At 46.5% G+C, this 25,404-nt stretch overlaps 7 non-coding genes across 7 annotated transcripts; all 7 read right to left on the bottom strand.

Annotated features, from left to right (window-relative positions):
• Positions 1–1,923: 1,923 nt before the first annotated feature.
• trnak-uuu lies at positions 1,924–1,996 on the bottom strand. Its single transcript has one exon. It is a non-coding gene; the product is annotated as a tRNA-Lys (tRNA).
• Positions 1,997–3,949: 1,953 nt separating this feature from the next.
• Positions 3,950–4,023, bottom strand: trnat-agu. Its single transcript has one exon. It is a non-coding gene; the product is annotated as a tRNA-Thr (tRNA).
• An 11,388-nt stretch (positions 4,024–15,411) lies between these two features.
• trnat-agu lies at positions 15,412–15,485 on the bottom strand. The gene has a single exon. It is a non-coding gene; the product is annotated as a tRNA-Thr (tRNA).
• Positions 15,486–15,928: 443 nt separating this feature from the next.
• On the bottom strand, positions 15,929–16,001 carry trnak-uuu. Its single transcript has one exon. It is a non-coding gene; the product is annotated as a tRNA-Lys (tRNA).
• A 1,583-nt stretch (positions 16,002–17,584) lies between these two features.
• Positions 17,585–17,657, bottom strand: trnak-uuu. The gene has a single exon. It is a non-coding gene; the product is annotated as a tRNA-Lys (tRNA).
• Positions 17,658–18,726: 1,069 nt separating this feature from the next.
• On the bottom strand, positions 18,727–18,800 carry trnat-agu. Its single transcript has one exon. It is a non-coding gene; the product is annotated as a tRNA-Thr (tRNA).
• Positions 18,801–19,243: 443 nt separating this feature from the next.
• trnak-uuu lies at positions 19,244–19,316 on the bottom strand. The gene has a single exon. It is a non-coding gene; the product is annotated as a tRNA-Lys (tRNA).
• Positions 19,317–25,404: the final 6,088 nt, after the last annotated feature.

Raw genomic sequence — 25,404 nt, 5'->3', positions numbered from 1 at the left:
TCTTATTTGAACATCTGATTAAAAATCGATTCTGATAATGGCACTTCAACTTTACCTTCATTCTCTGATTTCTCCTCTTGTCTGAAACTGTGACTTTGCAACCTTGTTACTATACAATCCGGAAAAATCCCAGGATACTCGTTCTTCAACACTTCAGTTGTTTGATTTTCCACTGGCTTATAAACCACTGTAGGCATCACTTCCACCTGCGATCCAGCAATATGAAAATGAAAAATGAAAATTGCTTATTGTCACGAGTAGGCTTCAATGAAGTTACTATGAAAAGCACCTAGTCAACACATTCCGGCGCCTGTCCGGGGAGGCTCGTACGGGAATCGAACCGTGCTGCTGGCCTGCTTGGTCTGCTTTAAAAGTGAGCAATTTAGCCCAGTGAGCTAAACCAGCCCCAATAGAGTTGCACCTAGTCACCACATTCCAGCGCCTGTTCGGGGAGTCTGGTATGGGAAGGCTGGTATATCATAACCCAAGATAAACTGTATTCCTGGCCAAGATAGTTTCTCGATTACCTCTACGACCAACTTCACCAGTCTTCACTGGACTTTCCAAACAGGGCCTGGATTCTCCCCTACCCGGCGGGGGGGGGGGGGGGGGGGGGGGGTCCCGGCGTATAGGAGTGGCATCAACCACTCCGGGGCCGGGCCTCCCCACACGTGTGGATTCTCCGTACTTTTGGGGGCCAAGCCCTCACATTGAGGGGCTAGGCCTGCACCGGAGTGGTTGACGCTCCGCCGAACGGCACGAATGGCCTTTGGTGCCCCGCCAGCTGGGGCCGAGAGGCCTTCGCCGGCTGGCGGAAATCCGCGCATGCGCCGGTGCGTCAGAGACTGCTGATGTCATACCGGCGCATGCGCAAGTGAGCTGGTCTCTTCTGCCCCCACCACGGTAAATGCCACGGCGGGGCAGAAGAAAAAGAGTGCCCCCACGGCACAGGCCCGTTGGCCAATCAGTGGGCCAGGCCACCGTGGGGGAACCCCCTGGGGTCAGACGGCCCCACGCCCTCCCCTGGACACCACAGCCCGCCGGCACCAGAGGTGTTCTGTCAGCGGCAGGACTTCAGCCCATCGCAGGCCAGAGAATCGCCGCGGGGAGCACGCCAAGCATCGCGGGGGGCCTGCCGACCGGGGCGGCGCAATTCCAGCCCCCGCCGATCCGTTGAATTGATTTGAAATGAAAACATTTCTTCACAAGCTACTAATTTTTTTTTTATAACTTTAGATTACCCAATTATTTTTTCCAATTAAGGGGTAATTTAGCTTGGCCAATCAACCAACACAGCACATTTTTGTGTTGTGGGGGCGAAACCCACGCAGACACGGGGAGAATGTGCAAACTCCACCTGGACAGTGACCCAGTGCCAGGAACAAACCTGGGACCTCAGTGCCGTGAGGCGGTTGTGCTAATCACTAGGCCACCATGCTGCCCTCCAACCTCCTAATTTTGACCCAAACGCACTGCCGAGATTTGAACTCAGGATCGCCTGCTTCTGAGACAGGCACTTTAACCATCTAAGCCACAGCGTCAAACCTGAAAGTAGTTTTGCAAGTTTAGAACAGATTTCAATTATTTTGACTAAACATCAGTATTGTTGGATTCTCATGCTGACTTTGAGAGTGCAAATTAAAATGTTCATCTGCACAGGGATTTTAAAACTGTATAAATTGCAGTTATTTCTGAAAGTTATTAATTTATAGCAGTTCTGCGGGAGACAAGTAAACAAACAGGAAATACTTTGCGAATTTTAAAGTGATTAAACATGAAAATGGAGCAAAACATCTTGATGGCTGTTGCAATTTGGCAAACACAACGTTGTCACAATTCTTCCACTGTTCATCAATCATCTTGCATTTTTTATTATTTTTTCCTACTGTTCATTGGGGAGCAAGCGCCTTGAGACAAAATGAAAGCCCTGACAGGTACGTGAACCCTGGGCCCTCAGATTAAAAGTCTAATGCTCTACCGACTGAGCTACCAGGGCCCATTGTCAAAAATTCCTCATTGCTCACTTCAAACTCTCATATTGTATCTTTTGAATTTTCTTATTTGGTAATTCAGCCTCTCCTGCTCATTTTCCTCAGAAGCAGAGCGGCAGCCTTCCTTTGGCTTCCTTTCTCAAATTCTTCAGCTTGTACTTGCTTTTTACCAGTGACTTGTGATGTGACAACTGTTGTTACCCAGGGACCTGCACTGGTACTTCGAGACATTGAAGATTATATTTAGATTGGTGACAGATGAGTGGGAAGCAACAGAGACACAGATTCTATTTTTAGAGATAAAATAAAAGGTGTCACCTGATGTTTGTTGTGGAAGTGCGTGAACGCAAGTAAACTCATCTAGTAAAGGAGCAAATTATGCAAATTGCAAAGTTTCAGGGTGTAAAAGTGTGTCTGCACCACATCTTCATGGAAAACGCCCCATCATTTAGCCCGCCCGATTCGTTCTTGCTAACATACAGCAACATAAATCATTCAATAGCAAATTACTGTGGATGTGAAATCTGAAAAAAAAAACAGGAAATGATGGAAAATATCAGTGGGTCTGGCAGCATCTGTGAAGAGAGAACCGAGCTAATGTTTCGAGGCTGGGTCACTCTTCATCAGAGTAAAGCATTTAATCATTCAATCGTTGCTCACAGATATCGCTGAGAAACAGTCAAAATGATCCTTCTGGAATTCCTCAAGTAAATCCTGTCATGCATTCAAAGGAAAATACTGCGGAAGCTGCGACTCTGCGTGAGAAGCTAAAAATGATAGGATTGAAGCTCAGAAAATGAGAGGATATCTTTGGAGCCAGACACAGTGTTAATGTTTCAAATCCTTGTGATCTTTACTCAGTGCTGAAGCGAGGAGTACATGCAATGGAGTAGGTGAAGAAAATGGAAGTTGCATGAAATATTGGAGCTATGGAAGGTTGAATAAAGTTTGACAAAAATCGAAGTAAAGCAAACTAGAATCTCAGAGGCACAGATACTTTGCCAACTTGTTCTACATTCACCATTGAATTGGGAACGTTTACTTCACAGGATCCTAGCTTTGACCCAAAGGCACTTCTGAGATTTGAACTCAGGATCTTCTGTTTACTAGACAGGCACATTAACGAGCTATGCCACGGCGCCAACCATGATTGTGGATTTGCAAGTTTAGAACAGATTTCAATTATTTTGATTAAACACCAGTATTGCTGATTTCTTATGCTGACTTTGAGAGTGCAACTTAAAATGTTCATGTGCAATGGGCTTTTGAAAATGTAAAAATTGCAGTTATTTCTGAAAGTTCTTTATTTATAGCAGTTCTGCAGGGAAGAAGTAAACAAACAGGAGATATTTTACGAATTTTTAAATGATTAAACATGACCAGAAAATTATAGTGATATAATGCAGGCCAAGACCAGCAGCGAGTTTTTACATTAACCGATACTCTAGCTAAACTTCTTGATGGCTGTTGCAATTTGAGAACCGAGCTAATGTTTCGAGGCTGGGTCACTCTTCAACAGAGTAAAGCATTTAATCATTCAATCGTTGCTCACAGATATCGCTGAGAAACAGTCAAAATGTTCCTTCTGGATTCCTCAGGTAAATCCTGTCATGCATTCAAAGGAAAATACTGCGGAAGCTGCGGCTCTGCGTGCGAGTCTAAAAATGGTAGGATTGAGGCTCAGAAAATGAGAGGATATCTTTGGAGCCAGACACAGTGTTAATGTTTAAAATCCGTGTGATCTTTACTCAGAGCTGAAGCGAGGATTACATGCAATGGAGTAGGTGAGGAAAATGGAAGTTGCATGAAATATGGGAGCTATGGAAGGTTGAATAAAGTTTGACAAAAATCAAGGTAAAGCAAACTTGAAGTTCGGTGCCACAGATATTTTGCCAACATGTTCTGCATTCACCATTGAATTGGGAACATTTCTTCACAGGCTCCAAGCTTTGACCCAAAGGCACTGCTGAGATTTGAACTCAGGATCTCCTGTTTACTAGACAGTTGCTTTAACCATCTAAGCCACAGCGCCATCATTGACTGTAGATTTGCAAGTTTAGAACATATTTTAATTATTTTGATTAAACACCAGTATTGATGATTTCTTATGCTGCCTTTGAGAGTGCAAATTAAAATATTCATCTGCAATGGGCTTTTGAAACTGTAAAAATTGCAGTAATTTCTGAAAGTTATTAATTTATAGCAGTCCTGCAGGGAAGAAGTAAACAAACAGGAAATATTTTACGAATTTTGAAGTGATTAAACATGACCAGTAAACCATAGTGGCATAATGCAGGACCAGACCAGGAGCGAGTTTTGACATTAACCGAAAATCTAGCAAAACTTCTTGATGGCTGTTGCAATTTGGCAAACACAACATTGTCACGATTCTTCCACTGTTCATCAATCATCCTGCATCCAGTAACTGCAGGAGTTAATTCACTGTAAACCTGAATTCTGGAAAATAAGATCTAAATGGATTAGATTGAATGATTAAATGCTTTACTCTGATGAAGAGTGACCCAGCCTCGAAATATTAGCTTGGTTCTCTCTTCACAGATGCTGCCAGACCCACTGATATTTTCCATCATTTCCTGTTTTTTTTTCAGATTTCGCATCTTGGGGAGCAAGCGCCTTGAGACAAACTGAAAGCCCTGACAGGGACTTGAACTCTGAGCCCTCAGATTTAATGTCTGATGCTCTACCGACTGAGCTACCAGGGAAAATTCAGAAAAATTCCTCATTGCTCACTTCAAACTCTCATATTGTACCTTTTGAATTTTCCTATTTGGTAATTCAGCCTCTCCTGCTCATTTTCCTCACAAGCAGAGCGGCATCCTTCCTTTGGCTTCCTTTCTCAAATTCTTCAGCTTGTACTTGCTTTTAACCAGTGACTTGTGATGTGACAACTGTTGTTACCCAGGGACCTGCACTGGTACTTCGAGACATTGAAGATTACATTTAGTTTGGTAAGAGATGAGTGGGAAGCAACAGAGACACAGATTCTATTTTTAGAGATAGAATAAAGGGTGTCATCTGATGTTTGTTGTGGCAGAGCGTGAACGCAAGTAAACTCATCTAGTAAAGGAGCAAATTATGCAAATTGCAAAGTTTTGTTGCTCATTCTACTGTTAGTGTGATTGACACGCCTCCATTTAAAGGACATGTGCTTGACACTGGTTTGGCTCTGTATCTGTATCTATGCTCAGGAGTCGCCAGGTGCCGTCAGAGACACCGTCTCAATTTATCAAGGTCAAGTTCATAGCAATAAGGCTTAACACCGATCAGTAAGTCTAAACAATTAGTGTTTATTATAACAGATATAATAAATACTCTGACACGCTAAAGGACTAGTACTTATTTCTACTATTAAACGACTATATACTTATCTAAGTAGGAACCAGCAAGGTCAGGGGACAAGGCCTTTGTTCCTTTCTGGACTGCACATTCTGTTCACTAATAGTTGGCAAGAGTATAAGCAATGCCTGGATCACGCAGCGATCGTTGTTTGGCACTTACTGAAAGATGGCTCATGCTCAACGGCCGGTGATGAAAGACAGGATCTGGAGGCTGGGGTCGGAGTCAGGATGCAACAGATCTGGGCCGGAGTCTGGAAGCAACAGACCGAATCATGTGCTTGACTTTCTCTTTATAGGTCCTGGAGGTCCGTGCCCCTTGGGGCCGGCTCTTTCACCTGCTAGGTATCGATTGGGTCTTTCCCAATCGATATCATTCGAATTCCCCTATCCTGGAGTCGTTTCTCGATGGCGGGGGTGGTTCCTAGGGGTCATTGACCTGGGTTCTCTGGCGCCATTCTGGCTGGGTAGGTATAGAAAGTATCAATCGATACATAAAATGTTTCTATTGTATCTGGGACTGGGCCGGTATCATCTCATTAGTATGCAGATCGCTTTCCTATTTGCACCTTTGGCTGGGTTTCTGCAACTGCCTTGAAACCGGTTTTGTACGTGCAAAATGCTACTGCAAGCTGTGTGTCTTTGCTATGGCTGTTTGTCCCTGCAGTCTTAGCAGTTCTCCATTTTGTAGACTGGTGTCCATTTTAGAGGGCTACATTCCCTCCTTGTGATCCTCACAAGAAATTGTGAAGGATCACCTACGTATGGTTCTTCTATGTTACTTCGATTTCCTTTGGGTTCCTTTTCGGGTTCCCTGACCTTAGCAAGTTCCTGGGCGTCTATTCTGTCCTTAACTATGGCAAGAAAATTTTAACTCCCATTTTCTACTTGGCGCTATGTCAATGGGGACATGCATTACCAATATTCGGGAACCTCTACCTATCACAATTCCTATTCTCATCTTACTTTAAACATTTCATCACATTCTAAAGTCTTATCCATTCACACCACATTACATGTTGCTTTCTGACTCGGCAATCGAGTTCAGAACCATATAATACATCAGTGTCTCATTTTTATTTACATATCGCTATCAATACATTTCCGATGCATCAAGGGGTTGGGGGGATTGGTGAAAACCGAAAATAGGGGATTGAACTCCGTAAATGGTTGAGGGGCAGGAACGGGAGGCTCTCCTTTTCCATTTCCTCAACCTGAGGGTCTGTACTATGATGCAGAGAATTGCAATCACCAACAGTGATTCAATCACATACGATATTGAGTACCAGGTCATGAATTTCGTGCACCAGGTCTGAACCTCACTGATCAGTGCTGAGCACGGAGAAAACGGTGTGTGGGAAACATTAATGGCGGGGGTCGTGGGGGAAACATGATTTGCTTCTACATGCAAAAATACAACATTTAATAGTAATAGGTAGGCTTCCATCATGGTCTTCTTTGTTCTCTTCCTTCTCTTCCTTTGTATGGCTGATCCTTGCCGTGAACCATGCTTCGACTTTTTGAAAGCTATGGGATCAAGCACAGTATCTGACAATACAGTTTAATATCTGTACTGTTAGTGTATATGTCCTCTCATTCCAATTGACCCTTAAATGACTGGCCAAGTCACACCCTGTGACTCCCCTCATTTTTATTTCAAATGCGAATTTAGGAGCAGATATACACCTAACAACTTTACCTCTGCGAGCCGTCTCGCAGGCTTTGCAATTTACCATCCGAATGTTCCTGGATGTAAATAGCATGTGGGATGGCTGCCGAAGGGCTACCTAAAGAAAAATGAAACAATGTTTGGAACAAAAAGTCCGAATGAGTTGCGTATGGACCGCTACGGGTAAGATTTGAATGGGATCCCCGGGTAAGGTGTGCTGTGCCGTACCCGAGCTTGGCTGACCAAAGGGGGGTTCTCAGACAGGGCGGGTCCTCAATGCCGTTTCTCCACTGCCTGAGCAACCTGAGATGAACGGGTAGGAATGTATTCATCGTGGGATTGCAGCCTCTATTCACAGAATAGAGGGGCACCTGAAAAACAAGGGAGGAGCCAAGATGCTCCAACATCTGAAAACAGGGGACAAGTCGTGAACTTTGTCGGTTCACCAGAGGATACCTAACAGAAGATCTCAGAAGTTTCTGCAGACAAGCTAACGTGCGTGCGAGGCGGTCACAAGCTTTTCAGCTGAAAAGAAGATGGCCAACCTCCAATCAAAACTTTAACAAACAACAAAGTGATCTGATCTCCAATCAAACCCTTAATATTATCAAAAACAAACAAACATGAACAAACAAACATACGTGCAGGTTCCATCAGAAAGGATATCGCTTCCCTCAAGCGGTTCCTCTTTTACATCATCTGGACACCTCACTTCTCCTCTCTCTCTGTGAACAGGGTCACAAAGGGGTTGCCGTATCGGGAGTCAGACATCACGTCTTCCTCTTCTCCCGGATCCCACACTCTTGTGTGGATCAGGCACGCGATCTGTGCGTTATGTGACCGGGGGACACTCTCATTATTGCGGACAAGTCTCCATGAATTGTCCCTGTGCCAAAGTGTGGTATCTGAGTTTGAAGGGGTATTGTCGGTGTCGTCGGGGTCGGGTGGTGGGTCTGTGTATTTAACGTAGGTGACCTCCATGGGGTCACTGGAGTCGGGGTCGTAGTCGCTAAAGTGGGGGATGTAGGGTTGAGTGCTGTGGCTGTCCTCATTGTCTGAGTCAGTGTCGCTGTCACTGCTGTGGCAGCTTGTGGGCGTTTCGGGGCGTGGTCTGAAGTCAGTGGGCGGAGTCGTGGGCGAGTCCGATGAGGAACTGGTCTGTGAGGAGGATGGTGGAAATGTGTCTCTTGTGGGCGGAGTGAGATGTTCTGCTGCGTCTAGCAGGACATGGTGTGCGTGGTTAGACTGTGTTCCATAAGCCTTTAGCTGGTTAATATGAAACCACGCAGTCATACCGTTGGGGTATTTTATTCTGTAAACGGAGGGGCTAATTTTGTCCGAAATTGAATACGGGCCACAAAATTTAGGTGCCAAAAAGCTGCTGGGGTTATAAACAGATAACATTACCTGTTGTCCAACCTGAAACTCTGTGGGGTGTACATTCTTATTAAAGCAAGCTGTGCTTTGTTTTCGTCTTTTTCCTAATTTTACTGCGGCTGCTAACTGTGCAGACCTCACAGTCTCAACTAGGTCTTTGACTGCCTTTTCATGTGTGAGGGCCGTCACTTCGGGGCTAGTTATGTCCAGTCCTAAAAGGAATTCTGTACCTTTCATAGGGCGTCCGGTCATGAGTGTGTGTGGGGTGAATTCTGTGGATGATGAAACCGTGTTGCGGATGAACATGAGTGCAAATGGGAGTACTGAATCCCATGTAGAATTGTTCTCCTGAACCATTTTTCTAAGGGTCGATTTTAGGGTCCGATTCATGCGTTCATCTATCCCGCTTGACTGGGGGTGATACGCAATGTGGAAATTTTGTTTAATGCCAAATATTGTCAGGACGTTCTTCATCACCCGTCCTGTAAAGTGAGATCCCTGATCTGACTCAATACTTCTCGGTAGACCCCATCTCGTGAAGATGTGGTGGGTCAGGATCTTTGCAGCTGTCTTAGCTGTATTCGTTCGTGAGGGGAATGCCTCTACCCATTTGGTAAAGGTGTCTATAATGACCAGAACATAATTATAGCCATTCCTAAAAGGGGGCAATGGTCCTATAAAATCGATCTGGAGGTTAGTCCAGGGGCCATTAACTGGTTGAGTATGTCTAAGTTGTGCCTTTTTCAAGTACCTCTCCGGTTTATTTTGTGCATAAATTAGGCAATTCTCGATGTAATGGGTCACATCGTGTCTTAAATTTGGCCACCAACAGAGTTGCCTGAGGTGCCTTGTGGTCGGGTCGATCCCTTGGTGTCCATGACTGTCATGGAACAAGGCAATCATCTGATTCCTATCCTGTTCCGGAAAGTTTATCCTTAATGATCACACCCTCATGTGTGGCCAGAGCGTGTCTGAACTTATCATATTGGTGCACAAAATTTCCTTTAAAAATCTCCCTGAGATCCCTATCCTGTTTCTGTGCCTCAACTAAATCTTTAATTTCCGTCTTTGAGACCTGAACTGCACTCACAGGGGCGCTAGCTGGTGCGCTAGCTGGGGGTGTCCAAGAGTGTCCTCGCCTGGAACCTGCTTTTGCCAATGCGTCGGCTTTTACATTTCCAAGGGGGGATGACCTATGGTGACTTCTAACTTTGATTATGCCATACGTCCTATCCTTTGCCTTGTCTAAGATATGGCGGAGTAATGGGGCTGATGGAAGGGGCTTCCCGTCTGCGGAGACAAAACCTCGTGTCCTCCACAGGGGTAGAAAATCTGTTAAACTGTTACAGACATACAAACTGTCCGAATATATGTCTGCCGGGCTGGGAAAAGAATCTGGGTGGTCCACTATGTATGCAATGGCCGCGAGCTCAGCTGCCTGCGCGCCTAAGTGTCCCGGTAATTTTAAAGAGATTTCTTCTAATGCGCGACCCTGCGCATCCTCAACATAGATTCCGCATCCAGTGATGCGTTCTCCATCTAAAACTGTGGATGAACCGTCCACATATATTTTCAGTGGGGCACACGTGTCTGTATGCTGGGGGCTCTGGGTTGAATCCCTATCTTTCTGGGGGGTGTCTTTGCTATGAAGGGTCCTGTGTTGTGTAGGGGTGCTACAATCTCGCATTCATGGGGTTGTCCTGGATATTGGAGGTTGTCCGCTAAAACTGTGTGTGTCCTGGTCCGTTTAACTGTGATGTCCCGTCCTTGTAAAAGTAACGTCCATCTAGCTGCTCTAATCTGGCTAACTGAACCGTCCTTCAGTCGACCGTCTAGAAGTAACTGTGTGGAGGTGTGCTCGGTCAAAATGGTGATGGGGTTGAGTCCGGTAATGTACGCGAAGTACTGTACTGCCCAAAAAACTGCTAGGAGGTGCCTCTCGCAGGCTGAGAATCCTTGTTCTACTGGGTCTAAAAGTCTGGAGGCATAAGCCACTGGTCTTACCTGCTCGTGCCGTTCCTGGAGTAACACGGCCGAGAGGGTCAGATCTGTGCTCGCTACCTCTATTGCATAGGGGGAGAGTTGGTCTGGGACTTGTAGCGCGGGTGCTGCGCTAAGGGCTTTCTTTAAATCTTCCACAGCCTCTGTATGCTGCGGAAGCCATTCCCATGGGGCTCCTTTCTTAAGGAGGTCTGAGAGTGGGGCTGCCTTTGTCGCGAAGCCATCGATATGGTTCCGACAGTAACCAACCAGTCCTAAAAACGAGCGGAGAGCTGAAACATTCTGGGGAAGGGGCAATTTGACAATCGAATCAATCCTTTTGAATTCGATCTCGCGTTTGCCGTGCGTGATGACTGTACCCAAATACATCACTTTGTTTTCTAATATCTGGGCTTTTCTGGGGTTAACTTTACATCCAATCGAGGTTAAAATTTCCAGGAGCTCGGCCAGAAGCGTAATGTGCTCTGCCTTTGTGTCTGTCTGCAGTAATAGGTCGTCCACATACTGTACCAGACATTCGGGGCGGGAAAATTTTACTAAACCATTTGCCAGCTGTCGTTGGAAAATGGAGGGGGAATTTTGGAATCCTTGTGGGAGGCATGTCCACGTATACTGCTGTCCTTTGAATGTGAAGGCAAATTTGTACTGGCACGCCTTTGCCAATGGGATTGACCAGAAGCCAATTGCTAATGTCCAATTCGGTGAAATATTTGGAGTGGAGTCCCTGTTTGAGCATGGTTTCGGGACTTGTTGCTACCGTGTGGGCTACTGCTGGGGTTACTTTGTTGAGCTCCCGATAATCAATGGTCAGACGCCATGATCCGTCGGGCTTTCTGACTGGCCAAATAGGAGCATTATTGGTCGAGGCTACTGTCCTAAGTACACCTAGCTCCAATAAGCTATCTATTACTTTTCCTATTTCTCCCTCTGCTTCTAGGGGAAATCGGTATTGTCTCTGTGGTCGGAGGTCAGGTCCGGTAACGTGAACTTGTCCAGTCATTCTGCCGCAGTCAGCCGGTGACTGGCAAATGCTGTCCTGTGTTTATTTAAAACTACTCTCACTTGTCTGTCCGTACTAAGCGTGGTCGGGTCGAAACAAAAGTCGCCTACTGCGCTAATCCTATTCGCATACTCTCCTACTGTGAGAGTAGCGGGTGCTCTGTCTGATTTTGCCATTCGTCAGACACCCTGGTTTACTGGATCGAACGACAGGCTATGGGCATTCATGAAATCTATACCCAGTATGTGTTCTGCTGTACGGGGTAGATTAACTAATACAACGGGGTGTCTGGTGGAGATGTTCCCTAGCTGAATTGCTACGGGGGCTGTGATGTGTCCCTGCTGTGAGTGTCCTGTAAAACCGCTGAGTGTAATGGTGGATGTGGTCGGCCACGTGTCTGCCAGTGCCGTGGTGGTGGAATTAATTGTGGTGCGGGACCCTCCTGTATCCCAAAGTAACTCTATGGGCTTCCCTCGAACCTTTGCTGTGACTTCCGGTCTCCCGGATTGGTCCCAGAGGGTGTCACAGACCCAAGTGGGGGAGCCCGAACACCGTCAGTCCGTTCAGTCCACATTGGTCTGTCCTGACTGTATTCCTATACTGTGAATAGGCTTCGCTCTATTTCTGTTCAGAGTGCCTGTCTGCTGGCCTCTCTGTGATCTTTGGGGTGCATTGCATTCCTTAGCAAAATGTCCTAACTGGCCACAGTTGTAGCATTCCTGCGACTTCTGTGGAGGGCTGGTCTTCCCTTCATTTACCCATGCGGGGTTTTGGTGCGCTCTCACTGCCTGAATGTCCGCTGCAGCCTGAGCTTCATCTGGGGTCTTTATTTTAATTTTGCCCTGAACCGATTGTTCCCAAGCGCGGGACAATCTTTTCAGAACCCATTTCTCATTATGGGCCTCCTCTGAGGGGTCGTAACTATTGCAAGCACTCTGTCCTGCATCTGTGGCATGGGAGATTATGGTGCGGGTCCATTTAACCATGTTGTCACGGTTCAAATGCGCTCGGTTTAATTCGCCGAAAACTGCCGTGAAATGGATCCGCAGCTTTCCTGCAAATGCTGTGGGATGCTCTGTTCTCTTTTGTCTGCATTTATTTAGTCCTTCAACTGGGTCTCCTCTGTTATACCGAATTGCATCTAAAATGGAGGTGTGCATTTCCTCTAGTGTGCCTCCTCCAACATTCTGTGGGTCGGGGAGGGCTGCTACTACGGATGAGTCTAAGCTCAGAACCGTGAGCTTAACCTGCTCTCTAACGTCCAGGCCGTACATGGTAGCCTGCTGTTTAACATTTGCGAAAAATTGGTGGGGATGATTTTCTCACACGCGTCCCTGAGTTGCGTTACAGTTAAGGGGGTGGTGTAGGTGATATCGGGTGCGCCGTCTGTGGTTGCCTTTCTTTGGGTGGTGACTGGATTCATGGGTGCGGGTGCTGTCTGATCTGTGGGGGGTTGGGGTGCTTTCCTTTTCTGCTGCACTGCTGGCGCACATGTTCCTTGAACATAGCGCTGCGCTGTCTCACTCAGTTCCTGCCAGTCTGGGGCATTCTCCTCATCTAACTGCGTTCCAAAGGTGCTTTGGAACCCATTCTGCACTGAAAGCAGCGATTGCAGCTCCGCAATCTGCTTCCTGCATTTTGCATGGTCTACTGTGCTCTGTCTTTGCTCAGTAGTGGCAGCGTGGAGTGCTCTTAAAGCTGCCTTTAGGTCAGAGCATTGCCTCTGCAATGCCTCTGCCTGCTTTTCAAACTCTTCTATTATCAGGACTGCACGCTGCATATCTTGATAGGCTGTTTCATATTGTGTCTGGGAACTGCTCAGATGGGCTAGACAGCACTGATGTGCCCTCTTAGCATCATCCACCTCTCTACCCTTCTCTGCCAGCTTCCCTCTTAGTTCTAAGTTTTCATTCTCGATGTCCCTGACATCCACTTTGCTCATTCTATTGCGTTCTTCCAATTCTGCTCGGAGCGTCCGAGCGTCCAAACAGGGCACTGTTGCCATCGGCTTGCGTGCTTTATTCGGATTTTTCTTATGAATTTGAGAGAGGTTCTCCCACCAAGTATGTCCTATACTCCCGGGACCTGTCTCCTTATTCATACAGAAATCATTCCAAAGGGGCCATCACTTTCCTTTCAGATACTTGCGGAGTTCCAGCTCCCACACGGGACACTGACCTACTCTGCTACTGCTGGTCGCTGCGACCAAGAACTGCTCTGGGTTCATGAGGCGTTTCATTGCCTACATGACCATTTTCTCTTTCTTACTTAAATTTGGAACAGGGGGTGTTGAGGTAATGTTTCAAAAAGACGGGTAAGTCTTTCGCTATGTTCCGCTTACAAAACTCCCGACAGTTCGTCGCAACAAAAAGCTCTCAGGTTAACTTTACAACCCTGTTAGTACACATGCACAAAAATAACTTCCGAATTATCATTATTGGTTCGAACACCTCGATCACTTGTGATATTTCATTTTTTCCAATCAGATTTCTAATTCAAATTTCTGGTGTTCTCACGGAGTGGGGGTGCCACTTCTAATCGCGTCCCGTCAGGAGGTCACCACTAAATGTTGCTCGTTCTACTGTTAGTGTGATTAACACGCCTCCATTTAAAGGACATGTGCATAACACTGGTTTGGCTCTGTATCTGTATCTATGCTCAGGAGTCGCCAGGTGCTGTTATAGACACCGTCACAAGTTATCAAGGTCAAGTTCAAAGCAATAAGTCTTAACACCGATCAGTAAGTCTAAACAATTAGTGTTTATTATAACAGATATAATAAATACTCATGCACACGCTAAAAGACTAATACTTATTTCTACTATTAAATGACTAAATACTTATCTAAGTAGGAATCAGCAAGGTCAGGGGACAAGGCCTTTGTTCCTTTCAGGACTGCACCTTCTGTTCACTAATAGTCGGCAAGAGTATAAGCAATGCCTGGGTCACGTAGCAATCGTTGTTTAGCACTTACTGAAAGATGGCTCATGCTCAACGGCCGGTGATGAAAGACAGGATCTGGAGGCTGGGGTCGGAGTCAGGATGCAACAGATCTGGGCTGGAGTCTGGAAGCAACAGACCGAATCATGTGCTTGACCTTCTCTTTATAGGTCCTGGAGGTCCGTGCCCCTTGGGGCGGGCTCTTTCACCTGCTAGGTATCGATTGGGTCTTTCCTAATCGACATCATTCGAATTCCCCTATCCTGGAGTCGTTCCTCGATGGCGGGGGGCGGTTCCTAGGGGTCATTGACCTGGGTTCTCTGGCGCCATTCTGGCTGGGTAGCTATGGAAAATATCAATCGATACTTAAAATGTTTCTATTGTATCTGGGACTGGGCCGGTATCACCTCATTAATATGCAGATCGCTTTCCTTTTTGCACCTTTGGCTGGGTTTCTGCACCTGCTTTGAAACTGGTTTTGCACGTGCAAAATGCTAACTGCTTCTGCAAGCTGTGTGTCCGTACTATGGCTGTTTTTCCCTGCAGTCTTAGCAGTTCTCCATTTTGTAGACTAGTGTCCATTGTAGAGGGCTACAGAAGAGAGAACCGAGCTAATGTTTCGAGGCTGGGTCACTCTTCATCAGAGTAAAGCATTTAATCATTCAATCGTTGCTCACAGATATCGCTGAGAAACAGTCAAAATGTTCCTTCTGGAATTCCTCAGGTAAATCCTGTCATGCATTCAAAGAAAAATACTGCTGAAGCTGCGACTCAGGGTGAGAAGCTAAAAATGATAGGATTGAGGCTCAGAAAATCAGAGGATATCTTTGGAGCCAAACACAGGGTTAATCTTTCAAATCCGTGTGATCTTTACTCAGCGCTGAAGCGAGGAGTACATGCAATGGAGGAGGTGAGGAAAATGGAAGTTGCATGAAATATGGGAGCTATGGAAGGTTGAATAAATTTGACAAAAATCAAGCAAACTAGAATCTCAGTGCCACACGTATTTTGCCAACATGTTCTGCATTCACCATTGAATTGGGAACATTTCATTACAGGCTCCAAGCTTTTGCCCAAAGGCACTGCTGAGATTTGAACTCAGGATCTCCTGTTTACTAGACAGGCGCTTTAACCATCTAAGCTACAGCACCAACCTCGATTGTAGGCTTGCAAGTTTAGAACAGATTTCAATTATTTTGATTAAACACCAGTATTGTTGATTTCTTATGCTGACTTTGAGAGTGCAAATTAAAATATTCATCTGCAATGGGCTTTTGAAAGTGTAAAAATTGCAGTAATTTCTGAAAGTTATTCATTTATAGCAGTCCTCCAAGGAAGAAGTAAACAAACAGGAAATATTTTACGAATTTTGAAGTGATTAAACATGACCAGAAAAATATAGTGGCATAATGCAGGACAAGACCAGGAGCGAGTTTTTACATTAACCGAAAATCTAGCAAAACTTCTTGATGGCTGTTGCAATTTGGCAAACCCAACATTGCCACGATTCTTCCACTTTTCATAAATCATCCTGTATTTTCTATTCTTCTTTCCTACTGTTCGTTGGGGAGCAAGCGCCTTGAGACAACCTGAAAGCCCTGACAGGGAGTTGAACCCTGGGCCCTCAGATTAAAAGTCTGATGTTCTACTGACTGAACTACCAGGGCCCATTCTTAAACATTCCTCATTGCTCACTTCAAACTCTCATATTGTACCTTTTGAATTTTCTTCATTGGTAATTCAGCCTCTCCTGCTCATTTTCCTCACAAGCAGAGCGGCAGCCTTCCTTTGGCTTCCTTTCTCAAATTCTTCAGCTTGTACTTGCTTTTTACCAGTGACTTGTGATGTGACATCAGTTGCTACCCAGGGACCTGCACTGGTACTCCGAGACATTGAAGATTACATGTTGATTGGTGAGAGATGAGTGGGAAGCAACAGAGACACAGATTTTATTTTTAGAGATAGAATAAAGGGTGTCATCTGATGTTTGTTGTGGCAGAGCGTGAACGCAAGTAAACCCATCTAGTAAAGGAGCAAATTATGCAAATTGCAAAGTTTCAGGGTGTAAAAGTGTGTCTGCACCACATCTTCATGGAAAACGCCGCATCATTTATCCCGCCCGATTCGTTCTTGCTAACATGCAGCAACATAAATCGTTCAATATAAAAGCAAATTACTGTGGATGTGAAATCTGAAAAAAAAACAGGAAATTATGGAAAATATCAGTGGGTCTGGCAGCATCTGTGAAGAGAGAACTGAGCTAATATTTCGAGGCTGGGTCACTCTTCATCAGAGTAAAGCATTTAATCATTCAATCGTTGCTCACAGATATCGCTGAGAAACAGCCAAAATGTTCCTTCTGGAATTCCTCAGGTAAATCCTGTCATGCATCCAAAGGAAAATACTGCGGAAGCTACGACTCTGCGTACGAGTCTAAAAATGATAGGATTGAGGCTCAGAAAATGAGAGGATATCTTTGGAGCCAGAAACAGTGTTAATGTTTAAAATCCGTGTGATCTTTACTCAGAGCTGAAGCGAGGAGTACATGCAATGGAGTAGGTGAGGAAAATGGAATTTGCATGAAATATGGGAGCGATGGACGGTTGAATAAAGTTTGACAAAAATCAAGGTAAAGCAAACTAGAAGTTCGGTGCCACAGATATTCTGCCAACGTGTTCTGCATTCACCATTGAATTGGGATCATTTCTTCACAGGCTCCAAGCTTTGGCCCAAAAGCACTGCTGAGATATAAACTCAGAATCTCCTGTTTACTAGACAGGTGCTATAACCATGTAAGCCACAGCACCAACCTTGATTGTGGGCTTGCAAGTTTAGAACAGATTTCAACTATTTTGATTAAACACCAGTATTGTTGATTTCTTATGCTGACTTTGAGAGTGCAAATTAAAATTTTCATCTGCAATGGGCTTTTGAAACTGTAAAAATTGCAGTAATTTCTGAAAGTTATTAATTTATAGCAGTCCTCCAAGGAAGAAGTAAACAAACAGGAAATATTTTACGAATTTTGAAGTGATTAAACATGACCAGAAAACTATAGTGGCATAATGCAGGACAAGACCAGGAGCGAGTTTTTACATTAACCGAAAATCTAGCAACACTTCTTTATGACTGTTGCAATTTGGCAAACCCAACATTGCCACGATTCTTCCACTTTTCATAAATCATCCTGCATTTTCTGTTCCTTATTCCTACTGTTCATTGGGGAGCAAGCGCCTTGAGACAAACTGAAAGCCCTGACAGGGACTTGAACCCTGGGCCCTCAGATTAAAAGTCTGATATTCAACCGACTGAGCTACCAGGGCCCATTCTTAGACAATCCTCATTGCTCACTTCAAACTTTCATATTGTACCTTTTGAATTTTCTTCATTGGTAATTCAGCCACTCCTGCTCAATTTCCTCACAAGCAGAGCGGCAGCCTTCCTTTGGCTCCCTTTCTCAAATTCTTCAGCTTGTACTTGCTTTTTACCAGTGACTTGTGATGTGACAACTGTTGTTACCCAGGGACGTGCACTGGTACTTCGAGACATTGAAGATTACATTTTGATTGGTGAGAGTTGAGTGGGAAGCAACAGAGACACAGATTTTATTTTTAGAGAAAGAATAAAGGGTGTCATCTGATGTTTGTTGTGGCAGAGCGTGAACGCAAGTAAACCCATCTAGTAAAGGAGAAAATTATGCAAATTGCAAAGTTTCAGGGTGTAAAAGTGTGTCTGCACCACATCTTCATGGAAAACGCCCCATCATTTATTCCGCCCGATTCGTTCTTGCTAACATGCAGCAACATAAATCGTTCAATATAAAAGCAAATTACTGTGGATGTGAAATCTGTAAAAAAAAAAACAGGAAATGATGGATAATATAAGTGGGTCTGGCAGCATCTGTGAAGAGAGAACCGAGCTAATATTTCGAGGCTGTGTCACTCTTCATCAGAGTAAAGCATTTAATCATTCAATCGTTGCTCACAGATATCGCTGAGAAACAGCCAAAATGTTCCTTCTGGAATTCCTCAGATAAATCCTGTCATGCATCCAAAGGAAAATACTGCGGAAGCTGCGACTCTGCGTGCGAGTCTAAAAATGATAGGATTGTGGCTCAGAAAATGAGAGGATATCTTTGGAGCCAGACACAGTGTTAATGTTTAAAATCCGTGTGGTCTTTACTCAGAGCTGAAGCGAGGAGTACATGCAATGGAGTAGGTGAGGAAAATGGAATTTGCATGAAATATGGGAGCTATGGAAGGTTGAATAAAGTTTGACAAAAATTAAGGTAAAGCAAACTAGAAGCTCGGTGCCACAGATATTCTGCCAACGTGTTCTGCATTCACCATTAAATTGAGAACATTTCTTCACAGGGTCCAAGCTTTGACCCAAAGGCACTGCTGAGATTTGAACTCAGGATCTCCTATTTACTAGACAGGCGCTTTAACCATCTAAGCCACAGCACCAACCTTGATTGTGAGCTTGCAAGTTTAGAACAGATTTCAATTATTTTGATTAAACACCAGTATTGTTGATTTCTTGTGCTGACTTTGAGAGTGTAAATTAAAATATTCATCTGCAATGGGCTTTTGAAAGTGTAAAAATTGCAGTAATTTCTGAAAGTTATTAATTTATAGCAGTCCTGCAAGGAAGAAGTAAACAAACAGGAAATATTTTATGAATTTTGAAGTGATTAAACATGACCAGAAAACTATAGTGGCATAATGCAGGACAAGACCAGGAGCGAGTTTTTACATTAATCGAAAATCTAGCAAAACTTCTTGATGGCTGTTGCAATTTGGCAAACCCAACATTGCCACAATTCTTCCACTTTTCATTCATCATCCTGCATTTTCTATTCTTTTTTCTTACTGTTCATTGGGGAGCAAGCGCCTTGAGACAAACTGAGAGCCCTGACAGGGACTTGAACCCTGGGCCCTCAGATTAAAAGTCTGATGCTCTACCGACTGAGCTACCAGGGCCCATTCTTAAACATCCCTCATTGCTCACTTCAAACTCTCATATTGTACCTTTTGAATTTTCTTCATTGGTAATTCAGCCTCTCCTGCTCATTTTCATCACAAGCTGAGCGGCAGCCTTCCTTTGGCTCCCTTTCTCAAATTCTTCAGCTTGTACTTGCTTTTTACCAGTGACTTGTGATGTGACAACTGTTGTTACCCAGGGACGTGCACTGGTACTTCGAGACATTGAAGATTACATTTTGATTTGTGAGACATGAGTGGGAAGCAACAGAGACACAGATTTTATTTTTAGAGATAGAATAAAGGGTGTCATCTGATGTTTGTTGTGGCAGAGCGTGAACGCAAGTAAACCCATCTAGTAAAGGAGCAAATTATGCAAATTGCAAAGTTTCAGGGTGTAAAAGTGTGTCTGCACCACATCTTCATGGAAAACGCCCCATCATTTATCCCGCCCGATTCGTTCTTGCTAACATGCAGCAACATAAATCGTTCAATATAAAAGCAAATTACTGTGGATGTGAAATCTGAAAAAAAACCAGGAAATGATGGAAAATATCAGTGGGTCTGGCAGCATCTGTGAAGAGAGAACCGAGCTAATATTTCGAGGCTGGTTCACTCTTCATCAGAGTAAAGCATTTAATCATTCAATCGTTGCTCACAGATATCGCTGAGAAACAGCCAAAATGTTCCTTTGAATAAACAAAACTAGAGCAGAAGAAGGTCACTGGGCCTCTCAAGACTGCACCAACATTCAATAAGATTATCATAGAATTATAGAAGTTCCAGTGCAGAAGGAGGCCATTCGGCCCATCGAGTCTGCACCGGCTCCTGGAAAGTGAACATTCAATAAGATTATGGATGATTTGATTGTGTTTCGATTTCTAAATTCCCAACGCTTCTCAATAACTTTTGATGCCCAATAAGATCAATTTATCTCCGATTTAACAATATTCAGTGACCCCGCTTCCATTGCTTTCTGAGGTAAAGCCTCAAAGTTGGATAACCCATTGACAGAGAAAAATTAATCTCCACTTCTCTATCCCATAAGGGTGCCTGGATGTTAAAAACAGCGCCGCTAGTTCTCAGCTCACAAGAGGAAACATCTTTCCACAGAGAGCTTGTCAATACCATTCAGGCTTTTATATACTTCAAAATTATGCCAAATTAAATTTACATGAGAGAGCTGAATTGCTGACACAGGCACCAAGTTACATTGGATTATACATCCAGGTCGGACAAGATTTATGATGATCAGTCATTCAGATCTCAATTTAGCATCTTTGCTCCACCTGTGGGAGTCTGCAGGCAGATTCGGCTTATCACTATGTCTGATGGCATCGAGCCGCCTGCTCCTGCTCCGTGTCTGCACTGCACCCTTATATATTGCCACCTTCTTCAACATCTGTTGCCAGTTGAATAGGGGAAGAGGAAGAGGGAACAAGCTTTACATCTCCAAATGGTTCAGAGACCAGAGGTTGGCTCCAGGGAATGGAGTATTTGAAAACGAAGCTTCAAAAGCGGAGGAATGCTCTTTCCACCATTTTACAGTGGGCAGGAGTGGTAATTTGTCTGGTCGGCGATGTTGCTGTGAGGGGTAGTCACTTCGAAACAATGGACAAAAAGTTTTTGCTCTGTCTCGGTCTGAATAAGCCAAACTACACAAAACCCAGGGCAATGTGAAGCTACAATTTGAGAAAGGAATCCAGTCGCTCCAACTTCTTGATCAATGATCTTTGTTGCACAGAACATCATCGACCATTGTTCCATTATCCCGTCAGTTAGAATGATCTACATGCAGGAGTTGCTGCTTCAGACACTGACCATCCCGACTGACATGGCCAAGAATCTCTGCTCCCCATCCCCGAGACCTCCCCAACTCCTCCTCCCACAGCCACCCAAGGAAAATGGGTCCTGGTGATACCGACCAACCATCCACACCGCTCTGCCAGAGTCAAGGGTTGACCACACCCCACCTTTCTCATCCAGCAAATTCGCCATCCCCATCTTCCCCACCCCCCACCTTCTTTATACTCCTCATTCCCAACATTCCCCATCCCCTATCTACCACATTCCGTACCTTCTCCCGTCGCCACCTTCCCAATCATGAATGTTCCACATTGGACACCTTTGCCATCCCAACCTCCCCATCCCCTAACTTTCCCACCCTCACCATGCCAACACCCCACTCCACCCCCATGACACTAATTTCCCACCCGCCTGCCCCAACAACACACTCCCAACCCCACCCCCTTCCTCGTCACCCAACTTTCCCATTTCCCATTTACCCATCCCCTAACTTCACCATTCCTCAACTTGCCCCAACCCACATTTTCAATCCTCCACAATCCGCATCCATGACATTCCCCATCCTCCACCCTCTCACCTTCCCATTTCCCACAATCTCCAGTCCCACCTGCCCCATCCTGCATGTTCTTTAAGCCCATCTTCCACACCCGACCAGGCTGATCATGTGGAACGTGAGGGGCCTGAATGGGCCTGTCAAGAGGTCACACGTGTACTCGCACCTAAAGGGGTAGAAGGCAGACGTGGCCATGTTGCAGGAGACGCAATTAAAGCTTGCTGACCAGATGAGGATGGGTAGGCCAGGTGTTTCACTCGGGGTTAGACTCAAAGACCAGAGCGGTGGCAATTTTGGTTAGTAAACGAGTGGCGTTTGATGCGGGGAGCATCGTGGCGGACAAGGGGGGCAGGTACATAATGGTGAGTGGCAAGCTGCAGAGGGCCCAAGTTGTGTTAGTGAATGTGTATGCACCGCACTGGAACGATGCGGACCTCATGAGGCGCGTGTTGGGTAGGATCCTGGATTTGGAGTCCAGTAACGTGATTATGGCAGGGGACTTCAATATGGTCTTGGATCGTTCCAAGTCCAGGTCAGGAAAGTGGCCGGCGGCAGCCAGGGCCCTGTGGGAGTTCATGGACCAGATAGGAGGCTTGGACCCGTGGAGATTTGCGCGGCCAAGGACAAAGGAGTTCTCCTTTTTCTCTCACGTCTACAAGGTCTATTCGCGGATAGACTTCTTTGTGTTGAGCAGGGCGCTAATTCCGAGGGTGGAGGGGGTCGAATACTCAGCCATTGCGGTCTCAGACCATGCCCTGCACTGGGTGGTCCTGCAACTTCAGGTGGAGCGGGGGCAGCGCCCTCTCTGGAGACTGGATGTGGGGCTGCTGGCAGATGCAGAGGTGTGTGGGCGGATAAGGAGCATCGAGAACTATGTGGGAGCGAATGACACAGGGGAGGTAACAGTGGCAGTGGTTTGGGAGGCTTTGAAGGCGGTCATTAGGGGGGAGTTAATTTCTATTAGGTCCCACAGGGAGAAGGAGGAGAGGGCGAAGAGGTAGAGGCTGGTGGGAGAGAAACTTAGGTTGGACAGGAAGTACGCAGTTGCCCTGGAGTGGGGGGGGGGGGGGGGGGGGGTTGGTTGCTAAACGAGCGCCGGAAACTGCAGGCAGAGTTCAACTTGCTGACCACGAGGAAGGCGGAGGCACAGTTGAGGAAAGTGAAAGGGGCAGTCTACAAGTATGGGGAGAAGGCGAGTAGGATGCTGGCACACCAATTGCGCAGGAGGGAGGCAGCTAGGGAGATTGAGGCAGTGTGGGATAAGGAAGGCAACATGGTGTTGAGCCCAGAGGGTCTACAAAGTCTTCAGGGAGTTCTACGGGAAGCTGTACGAGTCGGAACCCCCGAGGGGAGGGGAAGTGATGAAGCAATTTATGGACCGATTGAGGTTCCTGAGGGTGGAAACAGAGCGGGTGAAGGGGTTGGGGGCCCCGATTGAGTTGGAGGAGGTAGTTAAGGGGCTGGCAAGCATGCAGTCGGGCAAGGCCCCGGGCCGGATGGCTTCCCTGTAGAATTCTATTAGAGGTTCTCGGAGCTGCTAAGCCAATCCCTACTAAGAACCTTTAATGAGGCAAAGGAGGGACTCCTCCCCCCGACAATGTCCCAGGCATTAATTTCGCTTATTTTGAAGAAGGAGAAGGATCTGCTCCAATGTGGGTCCTACAGGCCGATATCGCTCCTGAATGTAGACGCTAAATTGTTGGCAAAATTTCTAGCCACCAGAATAGAGGATTGTGCCCCGGGAGTGATTGCGGAGGATCAGACGGGTTTCGTCAAGGGCAGGCAGCTGAACACGAATGTGAGGAAGCTCCTGAACATTATCATGATGCCCTCGGAGGGGGGGAATGCGCAAGTAGTGGCTGCAATGGATGCGGAGAAGGCCTTTGACAGGGTGGAGTGGGAGTACCTGTGGGAAGCGTTAAGCAGGGTTGGATTTGGCGAGGGATTTATAGGGTGGGTCAAGCTGCTGTATCAGGCCCCTAGGGCGAGTGTGTCCACGAACCGGCTAACGTCGGATTATTTCAGGCTGCATCGGGGGTCGAGGCAGGGGTGCCCCCTGTCCCCGTTGCTGTTTGCCCTGGTAATTGAGCCGTTGGCCACAGTGCTCAGGACTTCAAGGGACTGGAGTGGGTTGGTGCGCAGGGGGTGGGATGACCTGCTGTTGTACATTTCGAACTCGCAAGATGGGATGGGGGAGGTCATGCGAATCATGAAGGACTTTGGGAGCTTTTCGGGATACACGTTGAACGTGGGGAAGAGTGAGCTGTTCATGATTCACGCTAGGGGCCAGGAGGAGAGACTGCGGGAGCTCCCACTCAAGATAGTGGAGAGGAGTTTTCGGTACTTGGGGATACAAGTGGCTCGGAACTGGGATGCCCTGCACAGGCTCAACTTAACCTGGCTGGTGGAGCAGATGGAGGGAGATTTTAAAAGGTGGGACATGCTGCCGCTTTCCCTGGCGGGACGGGTGCAGACTGTGAAGATGACGGTTCTCCCCAGATTCCTCTTTATTTTTCAGTGCCTCCCCATTTTCATCCCCAAGCCCTTTTTTAAGCGGGTGAATAGGATTGTTACGGGACTTGTGTGGGCGAATAAAACCCCGTGAGTTAAAAGGGCATTCTTGGAGCGTAGTAGGGCAGTGGGGAGGACTGGCTTTGCCGAACTTCTGCAGCTATTATTGGGCGGTTAATGTGGCCATGATTAGGAAGTGGATGATGGAGGAGGGGGCGGCGTGGGGCCGGCTGGAGGCGGCGTCATGCAGAGGCACCAGCCTAGGGGCACTAGTCACGGCGCCGCTGCCATTCTCGCCGGCGCGATACACCACAAGGCCGGTGGTGACGGCGGCACTGAGGATTTGGGTGCAGTGGAGAAGGCATAGGCAGGAGGAGGGGGCCTCAGTGTGGACCCCGATACGGAATAAGCACAGATTTGCTCCGGGTAGGGTAGATGGGGGGTTCCAAGGCTGGTATAGGGCAGGCATTAGGAGAATGGGGGACCTGTTTATAGACAGGACTTTCCCCAGCGTGCAGGCTCTGGAGGTGAGGTTCGGCCTGCCCCCGGGGAATGCGTTCAGGTACCTGCAGGTTCGGGACTTGAAAAGCAGGCGGGGACATTTCCACTGCTGCCCCCGCATAGGAAACAGGACAGGATTGTGTCTGGCATCTGGGTAGGGGTGGGAAAGGTGTTGGACATATATCAGGAGCTGCAAGAGGCAGAGGAAGCCTCAGTGGAGGAGTTGAAGGGTAAGTGGGAGGAGGAGCTGGATGAGGGCCTGTAGGCTGATGCCCTGGGCAGGGTAAATTCCTCCTCATGATGTGTCAGGCTCAGCTTAATTCAGTTTAAGGTGGTGCATCGGGCTCACATGACGACGGCAAGAATGAGTAAGTTCTTTGGGGTGTAGGACAGGTGCGCGAGGTGGGCAGGGAGTCCGGCGAACCATGCCCATATGTTTTGGGCTTCCCCAGCGCTTAAAGAATTCTGACAGGGCTTTGCGAGGGCAATGTCTAGGATTTTGGACACTCGGGTGCAGGTGAGTCCAACAATAGCGATATTTGGGCAGTCAGAGGATCCCGGAGTGCAGGAAGCGAAAGAGGCCGAGGTATTGGCTTTTGCCTCCCTGGTAGCCCGGAGACGGAGCTTGTTAATGTGGAGGGACTCGAAACCCCCAAGTGTGGAATCTGGGTTAGCGATATGGCGGGGTTCCTCAGCCTGGAGTCAATAAAGTTGGCC

This window comes from Scyliorhinus canicula, chromosome 6, assembly GCF_902713615.1.
Source record: "Scyliorhinus canicula chromosome 6, sScyCan1.1, whole genome shotgun sequence".
NCBI classification, from domain to species: domain Eukaryota; kingdom Metazoa; phylum Chordata; class Chondrichthyes; order Carcharhiniformes; family Scyliorhinidae; genus Scyliorhinus; species Scyliorhinus canicula.
This window is presented reverse-complemented; position numbering and strand designations above follow the sequence as displayed.